The following is a 10,126-nucleotide window of genomic DNA, read 5'->3' as shown; positions in this document are numbered from 1 at the left end:
ATGTGTGAGCGCTGCTTCAATTTACTTGCTGGATTCAAATGATGTATGACATAAAAGACTTAGCCATGCCAATTATCGTTTTTTATATAGAATGATGAATTTATGATTGTTACCAAAATACTCTCCTAATTAATTTTAAGAAACAAAAATGTGAGGTATGCAAATATGCAAGGCATTCTTACAAATCTGTTGAAATCAAACAAGGTATTTGGATTTATACATAGTAATCAATGTGATTTTTAAAATCAACTCCAAGTTGTGCAATAAAGAATTACTATATTTTTTTTTATAGATGATTTCAGTTGGTTCTATCATAGCTATTTGATTTATACTATGAGGATGTATTTCCATACAAATGAAGGTTAGTTTTGCAGTAGGTTATAAATGAAGATTACTACTATGAGGATATATTTTCATACAAAGAACCAAAATGTACAACTATTAAACGAGTATGTGATGATATACAATTAGACATAGGAATTGATGTTGTGCATTTTGTATATCATCACATACTCATTTAACACTTGTACATTTTGGTTCTTTGTATGGAAATATATCCTCATAGAAGTAAGCTTCATTTACAACCTACTGCAAAATTAACCTTCATTTGTATGGAAATGCATCAATAAGACATATGAATTGGTTGATTTTCCACTAGGGAATAAACCAATTAGACATAAGTAGATTTTCACGAAGAAGTTAAGAGTGGATGGGTCATTGATGATGAGGACATCAATACCAGCTCACTTGAAGCCGAGAAGGAAACCATCACGATACCAACAATAAGGCAAGCTCCAAGAACAAGATCAGGTATGAGGAACCTTGGAGAGATGTTCAACAAGTCTGTGAAAATTTTCATTTTACTTATTGAGCAAGTGATAACGAAATTTTCTCTAAATAAATTCCTTAATATGCTTATGACATTGTAATACTAAGGTATCAATCCATAGCGATAAAGATTAGCACACCAAGATTGCAAGAAACTAATTAAGCTAAGCAAACTAAGGAGTTTTGGGTTGATTAACTAGTGAAAAAAAAAAGATAAAAACAAACAATTAAACACTTAAACAAAATTAAAAATCAATAAAAAAAAAATAGAAAAACTCAACAAAAGTCAACTTAAAAAGTCAACAAAATTTAATGACGAAAATTCAAATATCGATCAATGAAACGCAAGTCTTTGGGCAAGGTAATTGATTAGAGAATGTTTAATGCTAACTCATGATGTCTACAAACTCACACAAGTGTTAATCCTTAAGTCTAGAACTCTAGATTTGATGAATCCTCTCTCAAGGCACTAATTACTTTGTTATTTACCAAATTCAAAAACTAATTCTCAGTAGTAAAATTAGCAATCACAAGCATTATAAACAAGTTTCATTAACTAATTAATCATATTATACATTTATTCTCATAGGCTAATCATGAAAAACTCTTGCTTAGTTCTTTGGAGAATTTCATCAAACACCATGTGTCCATGAAATTCCCAAAGACATTGATTAACTCTCTCTAACCTAATCAAGCCTTAAGAACCACTAAACAAGAAAGGAAACTATAGATTAAGACATACACATCAAAGATCAAACATCAACATCCCTTAATCTGTCATGCCCAAAGACTATTAAATAATGAATGAATCCATGATTAGATGATTAGAAAGATGAAAAATTAGATGAAATAAAGCACTACTTGTATTCAAAAGAAGTGATCTCAATTACAAATCCACGCTTTTTGTCTTTGAATAAGAGAAGAAGAAGAGATCCATAAGAAATTAGGTTTAGGAGCTTATATAGTCTAGGTGGCTAACCGGGTCAGCCCAGGACAAACTGGGTCATACCCGTCTTTGCTTGATCATGGATGCTGTTCCACGCCTAATACCAGTCTCTCCATGCCAACCTCTGTCCCGTGGCAATAAAATCTGGGTTGAATGCATCAAGAACATGCATTGCCATGGCAAGTCTTCTCATGGCCTTTGAGCTGTGGCCTTGTGCGAAAGATTCTTGAGGAGTTGGCCATGGCATGAGGAAGCCGTGGAATTATGCCGTGGCATGCCCCAAAAGTCTCCAAATTTGCTCGCAGGCTGCCACACCATGATCAAGCGATGGCCTCTTGTGCTGTGGCAAGAAGTGTAAGATGATTCTGGGAAGACATGTGTGTACTCAGACCAGCATAACTTCCAACTCAGTGATCAGAACGACTTGATTCAACCTCCAGATGATAGATGACTCAAGTTTCCACAACTCCTATTATTAGCTCCAAGGTCTCCTAAGAGAGAAAGGTCTTCGTCCAGCTGGTTCTTTAAGCTGCATTGGATTGGTTCGGATTTGGCTGCGAGACAGGTTCATCTCCAAGTGGATGTAACTTTCTGATCACTGAACCAAATCAGCTGATGCAAACTCTTTAGGGAAGATGGCTGAATCGAAGTGGAAGCCTTTTGTTTTTGGTGATCTTTGAAGAGTATCGGCAGGTCAGGAAATATGTCTGAGAATCATGTACATGATTTTGGCCGATAAACATGATCCGCGGTATGCAATCTGGCCGAGAAACGCCGACCAAACAGTGCATTTTGGCAGAGAAACCCTTTTTGAACCATTTCTCCTTCTTTGTTCACCTTTTCAGCACTTTCTTCAATGGTCTCACCTGCTTTGCTCCCATGTGTCTCCAAAACATCTAGAAAACACTCCAAAACATGCAAGACTCATAGGACCTAATGCAAAAGCCTATCTAGACTCAAAATGAACAAAAACAATAAGAAAATCATGAAATGCTTATGAAACAAACCTAAAATCTATATGAAAATGCACCTAGTACATTGACAAGGTTGATGAATCATGTTCTTAGAGAAATTATAGGTGTATTTTTAGTAGTCTACTTCGATGACATCTTGGGTTATAGCAAAAGTCTAGATGATCATATCATGCATTTGAAATTGGTTCTAGATGTGCTTAGAAAGGAAAGATTATTTGATAATTTGAAGAAATGTACATTTTTCACCGTTAGTCTTGTGTTTCTAGGCTTTGTTGTGAGTGCAGGTGGAATTAAAGTAGATGAAGAGAATGTGAAAGCCATTAGAGAATGACCAAGTTCAAAAACCGTTGGTGAAGTTAGGAGTTTTCAAGGTTTAGCTGGATACTATAAAAGATTTTTGAAGGATTTAGCACTCTTCCCGCTCCACTAACTGAGATTATCAAGAAAGACGTAGGGTTCAAGTGGGAACAGGCACAAGAGGAGGCATTTCAGACCTTAAAGGATAAGCTAACCAATGCACCCCTCTTAGTCCTTTTTGATTTTCTTAAAACTTTTGAAATCAAATGTGATGCCTCTGGAATAGGAATTGGTGCTGTTTTGATGAAGGATAAGAATCCAATAGCTTTCTTTAGTGAAAAACTCGGAGGTGCCACTTTGAATTACCCCACATATGATTAGGAACTCTATGCATTGGTCCAAGCCTTACACATGTGGCAACATTATCTTTGGCCCAAAGGGTTTGTTATTCATACTGATGACGATTCTCTCAAGCATCTCGAAGGGCAACAGAAACTCAACATGCCAGATCAGTAGAGTTAATCCAGAAATTTCCATATGTCATCAAATACAAAAAAGGTAAAGACAAGGTTGTAGCCGATTCATTGTCTCGAAGGTATGTCTTACTATCTACTCTTGATGCAAAGCTTTTAGGTTTTGAACAACACAAATACATGTATGCATGTGATCCTGAGTTTAAAAAGGTTTATCAGTCTTGTGAAAAGTTTGCTAGAGATCATTATTTTAGTCAAAACAGGTTTCTCTTCTATGATAACCGGCTTTGTGTTTCTAATTCCTTTATTCAAGACTTGTTAGTCAGGGAAGCACATGGTGGTGGACTCATGGGGCATTTTCGCATATCCAAAACCATGAAAATCATGCAAGATCATTTCTATTGGCCCAAATATGAAGAGAGACGTTGAGAGAATCTGTGCTAGATGTATAACTTGCAAAGAAGCCAAGTTTAAGGTTCAATCGCTCGTTTTGTACACTCCTTTACCTATTTCTGATCATCCTTGGGTTGACATTTCTATGGATTTTGTTCTTGGATTACCTAGAATTATAACAGGTAAGGATTGCATCTTTGTTGTTGTAGATAGATTCTCTAAGATGGCACACTTCATTGCTTGTAACAAAACTGATGATGCATCTCATATTGTGAGTCTGTTCTTTAAGGAGATTGTTCGTTTACATGGCATGCCTAGGTATATTGTATCAGATAGAGACACTAAATTTCTAAGTTTCCTTTGGAAAACATCATGGTCTAGACTAGGAACAATGCTTGTGTTTTCAACTACTTGTCATCCACAGACCAATGGGCAAACTAAAGTAGTCAATAGAACCTTATCTACACTCATGCGTGCATTAATCAAGAAAAATCTTAAGTCTTGGGAATATTGTTTGCCCCGTGTTGAGCTTGCATATAATCATTCCATGCATTATGCTTCTATATTCTCTCCATTCAAATCGTTTATGGCTTTAACCCCTTATCGGCATTGGATCTAACTCCTTTGCTTTTAAGTGAAAGAACAAGTATGGATGGAAAAGAATAGGGCTGAAGTTGTTAAAAAGATCCATCAGAAAGCCAAGTAGAACACTGAGAAGAAGTCAAAGCAGTATGTCAAACAAGCAAATAAGAACGGCGAAAGATTATCTTTGAGGAAGGAGATCAAGTGTGGGTTCATCTAAGGAAAGAAATATTTCCAGCTGAAAGGAAGTCTAAACTCATGCCAAGGATTGATGTTCCCTTTATAGTCTTAAGGAGAATCAGTGATAATGCTTATCCGCTCGACCTGCAAGGTAAGTATAATCTAAGCCCGAGCTTCAATGTTTCTGACTTAGCCCCATTTTGAGCAGATGATCCAGATTTGAGGTCAAATCCTTTTCAAGAGGAGGGAGATGATATGATCATGGAGAGCTTGCTTGAACCAGAGCTTGGAGACAAGGAACTCGCAGCTGAGGAGCTTGAACCTGAGGAAGCATCACAAGTATCAAATAGCCCAATGACCAGAGCCAAGGCTAGAAGACTGAAAGAAGCCTGTTAGCAACATCATCAATCAACCAAGTTTAAAGGAGAAAAAGTATAATATGTGAAGAAGGAAGGAAGATGAAAAAGATATTGGTGTGAAGAAAATTTTGTATATATGTGATAATGTGAAACATGTAACGCACACAGGTTTGGTCGGTCAGTGCTAGGTATAAATTCTTAATGTTTTGAAATCAATAAATGTAGTATTTATCATGTGTGAAAATATATGTAATAAGTATTATAAATATGTAACTTTAGGTACAAATCATTGTGTTATGGACAATACCAGTAAAATCAAGTGTTTTTCCGACTCATTTTCGAAGGAGGTTGTGAACCAATTGGCTTATCAAGTTCTACAAGAGAAGTTTGATGAGGTTAGTATTTTAAATTGTATTCGTGTTTTACAATTGTAAAGTATTTTAGATTACATTAATGGTAAACTAAAAGTATTATAAAGTATTTTAAGGCATTTATGTTGTTTATCAATTGTAAAGTCTTTCAATCAGATTGTTTTGATGAAAATATACATACTTATGGTAAACTAAAATTATATATTCATGTACTTAATTATTGTGTATCAATTTTAGATTCATGATCCCGATCTGATTCCCGATGCCCTAAAAAATGTTATTGGGAAGACTTTCTTTGTTTTTGGCAAACATTGGGAAGAGTTACAAGGTTGCACAAGTTTTAAATGGAGATCAGGTTATCCAAGTTGAATCTGAAAATGATTACGACTCTGCAGTGGTACATAGCACACTTATGTCTGGAGATCAGGTGATTGTGTAATATAACTTAAATATAGTTTACCATCATTATTTTATTTGTTATTCTATTTTTAGCTAACTAAAACTCTTATCATTTATAGATCCCAATTGTCAACTCTATTAGTCAAGAGCTCTCTGATTATGGAAATATTCATCTGAGTACTCCTTTATCTAAAGGTATTCGGGATGATCAAAATCATTCATTTAAGTTATCTTCAGATCATCAAAGAAGTCCTGTAGTTGTTTTAGCAGTGCTGAAAACATTAAAAAAACTCGAAGATTTTTTGAGTGAAAATGACGATGTTGATGTACATACAGGATGCTATGATAGTACGCAAAGATGATGCCAAACCAATGTTAATGATCCACCTCTTCTGAATGGATCGGTGAAGTCAATGGCAGACTTTTAAAGAAATGGCGGAAGAAACCAAAAGAGCAACACCAAAGTGTAAACTTCTGAATGGTCTTTTAGGGTTTTATTTTAAATAATATCAAATTAGGTGTTTTTTTAAAAAAAAAAACTTTTGTTTGGTGTTTTACAATTTAATTGTGATATTTTACATTTGCTTCGAATGTTTCATCAATTCTGAATATTCAGTATTAATAATTTATTCTTCTTATTTTAGATTTTGTTATCTTATTTTTTTTTTTACTCTATGAGTTTATTTAGCTACTCAAATAAGTTTTATAGAAAATGTAAAACACAATTAACACTAACAATATAAACTATGTATTTAATAACAACAGAAAACGAGTTCTAAAGATGGATCGTATTTCAAAAGAGAAAATGTAAATAGAACATAAGATCAGCATAAAGTTCCAGTGTGGGGGAAAACATGAGCATGATAAAAAAAAATACTCACCTTTGATTCTGTTGTAATCATTTTGTAATCCAACCTACAAAAGATTTAACAAATCATAAAATGGATTAGCTTGTGAACGTGGCTCAAATAAATTCAAAGTATGACTAAAAAATACTTACATATAAAATGAGCATTTTCTACTTCACAGATCGAAGGATCAAACAAAATGTCAGAAAACTCTCGACCAGAAGACACATGTACTTCATCTACGCAATATCAGTAATTATTTATATGAGAAAGATCAAAATATGTTGATATTCTTGGGTGAAACAAAAAATTACGAATCACTTCCATATCGAGCCATTTCCCAAAATCTTAATACACAGAATACAACTTTGCGGCGTCAGACATATTTCCGTAGTTCTTCAAAATATGTAGCGTGTTTACTCCAAGCCACACAATTGATGTCTAATCCCCTAGATCTAATATACAAGACATAAGCTAAAGTAATGAGGAAGATGTAATAAGTAGTCTCAATCATTAATGTTGATAATTATGGAGTAGGGCTTTCATAGTTTTTGTGATTTTGTGCATACTTCTGCAGTTTGTTTGTGTAGCTAGCTTTTGAGGCAATCCCTTCTCTGAAGAAATACAAATTAGATGTTTGGGTAGGGATGATCTTCGGATGTGCAAGCAAAAGTTCCGACCATTCACACTCAAAGGTTTTCCTCTATCAGAACTATATGAAACACTCGGTGATATGAAGTAGTTGTTGCAGAATCCCAACCATATCCGATCCCATCTGTGGCTGCTGCTGAACCGGTGGTGGCTGAAAATGGTGTTGAACCGGCGCCTGCTGTTGGAACTGTGGTGGACCAAACCCTGGTGGTACTTTTTGCTGCTGCTGTGAACTGAAACCAGAACCCTGAAATGGTTGCTGTTTCTGACCAAAACCCTGATTCTGAGCAAACTGATTCTTGGGTTGAAAAGATCTTTGAAAGCTGTTCTTGGGAACAAAGTTCTGTGGAACTTGAGAAGTGGGATAGACTTGATCTTTTGGGTTTGCTACATTGGGGTTCCTATAAGAAAGTTTCTGATTGGCATTGCCATACTGATATCTTTGGAACCTCTGATTCCCAATGTAATTAAGCTCCTCCTGAGTAAGTCCTTCTTCACTGATGTTCTCAAAGATTTGAGAAGGTTCCTCATACTCTCCTACATAGTGAATTGGTTTGGGAGAAACCAATTTCAACTTGTCCAGTTCACTCCTCAACTCCTTAACTTCTCTAGTGAGCCTCTGTTCAGAGCTTGAACCTTCTGATCTATTTGATCTGTCATAGTCTTCACCATAAGTGTCATTGCTCATTGCTAAGTTCTCAACTAGCTCTAAAGCAGCATGAATCTCCTTGCCCAGAAAGTTCCCATTGGAAGCAGTATCCAGCTGGTTTTTAATCTTGGGAAGAGCTCCTCTATAAAGTGTGCTGAGAAGAGAAGCCTCACTAAACCCATGGTGTGGGCATTGGTTGGTGTAGCTCCTGGATCTCTCATATGCTTCACCAAAACTCTCATTGCTGTGCTGAGTGAAGCTAGAGATTTGGTTTCTTAGCTTTGCTGTTCTGGAGGTGGAGAAGAACTTAGATAGAAAGGCTTGCTTGCATTGCTCCCAGGTTTGAATGGAGCCTCTTGGAAGATTCTTCTCCCATTGGTGAGCTTTGTAACCAAGACTGAAGGGAAATAATCTGAGCTTGAAACTGTCCTCAGAAACTCCATTTATCTTTGTCAAGTCACACACTTTATCAAATTTATCCAAGTGTTTCAAGGGATCTTCCATTGCTAATCCATGGAACTTTGAGTTCAGGACCATATTCAACAAGGATGCCTTCACTTCAAAGTTGTTGTTTTGCACAGGTGGTGCCTGAATTCCAGCTCCATACTGATGAGCATTTGCCCTGTCATTTTCTCCAACATAGACCTGTGGCTGCTCATATCTCCTTTGCTGGTGTTGGAAGGGCTGATGTTGGTGGTGCACCTGTTGTCTTTGCTGTACATTGGCCTGATGTCTCTGCTGATGAGCTGGAGCTTGTCCCTGGTGGACATAAGCTTGCTGTTGATGCACCTGTTCCTGATGAACATTACCCTGATGTAACCCTTTACCAACTCCATTACCAGCTGCATTACGAGCTCCATTACCCTGAGCCTGTTGCTCCTGAGCCGGTTGTTCCATGTCAACCACATGCTCTCTTTGATCTTCCATATCAGCCTGATCAATCTGTCTTCCACGCTTGTCCCTTCTCCTCCTTGGTACCAAAAGATTAATGTTGTCGTTTAAGGGGAAAGGTGGACCACAGCTTCTTGATCTGGACCTGGTGTTCATGCACCTGAAACTCACAAACAGAACTTGAAAGTAATCAGTAAAAACAAAAAATAAGTATTTGATCTTAAGAACAGATCAGAGCCTAATGCTAAACACTCTACAATTTGGCAACGGCGCCAATTGATAGACAAGACTTTTTAGGTCTCAGGGCTATTAATCCCCTTGTCAAAGTATCACAAAAGAGGTTGTCAATCCAAGAATGTGGTGATAGACATCGAGCTATGTGATCAGTTTCTCAATTCAAGTAAACAGGTGAGGTTTTGATTGATTAATGACAACTAAAAACTTAAAACAAGATTAATGATTAAAGAAGTGATCAAACAAAAACAAGCAAATAAGAAAATGATGATGAGAATGTATGTAAGATGATGAGAAAGATCTTAGACATGATAGTGGATTAGGGTGCCTTCAGTGTTAAACTAGTGAGCTAATGAATCATGTGATCAAGCAAACATTCAGCTTAAACATCATTAATTAAGTTAATCCTCTCATGAAGGTAACAACTTCTATGCTAAAACAGTTTCTAACCTAATCATCATTAGTGAAACATGAATCAACAAGCATTAATAACCAGTTTCATCTGTCATTTAAGCATATAGACAATCATTCCCATGATGAATAACACTTAAACCTCTAACAACCTTGGTTCAGGCATTTCATTAAACACTTTTGGTGCATGAAATGCCCAGAATCTAGACCACATATGATGTGTATGGATCTAGCATTAAGAACAGGTTGTAGAGAATGTAATATGAATGATCTAACCCCTAAGCTCACTAATCTACCACTTAAGCACCCTAATCTACATATCTAAGACCTTAATATGGGGATTAATCACTAATCACAATCAACACACTAGATCCTTTGCAAGATGTGTTGTTAATCATGATTAGAAGTGTGTAAATGAAGATGGAGATGATAGATTAAGAAGAAGACAGCTTTAAACACAAAGATTTCTCAAACTCGCTTGATTAGAACCCTTAAAAATCGATATTACTCTTCTCAAAAGGGGAGTCTTTCACAAAAGAGGCAAGAAAAACCAGGAATAAAGCTTAAGTCTTGGGGATAAAACCCTAAAAACGAACCGGGTCAGCCCGGAACAAACCGGGTCCTGACCCGGATTTAGTGG

At 36.3% G+C, this 10,126-nt stretch overlaps 1 non-coding gene across 1 annotated transcript; it reads left to right on the top strand.

Annotated features, from left to right (window-relative positions):
• The first annotated feature begins 8,125 nt into the window (after window positions 1-8,125).
• Window positions 8,126-8,232, top strand: LOC112089993. The gene has a single exon (XR_002901352.1). It is a non-coding gene; the product is annotated as a small nucleolar RNA R71 (small nucleolar RNA).
• The last annotated feature ends 1,894 nt before the right edge of the window (window positions 8,233-10,126 follow it).

The sequence above is a fragment of the Eutrema salsugineum genome, unplaced genomic scaffold (genome assembly GCF_000478725.1).
Source record: "Eutrema salsugineum unplaced genomic scaffold, Eutsalg1_0 scaffold_11, whole genome shotgun sequence".
NCBI classification, from domain to species: Eukaryota; Viridiplantae; Streptophyta; class Magnoliopsida; order Brassicales; family Brassicaceae; genus Eutrema; species Eutrema salsugineum.
This window is presented reverse-complemented; position numbering and strand designations above follow the sequence as displayed.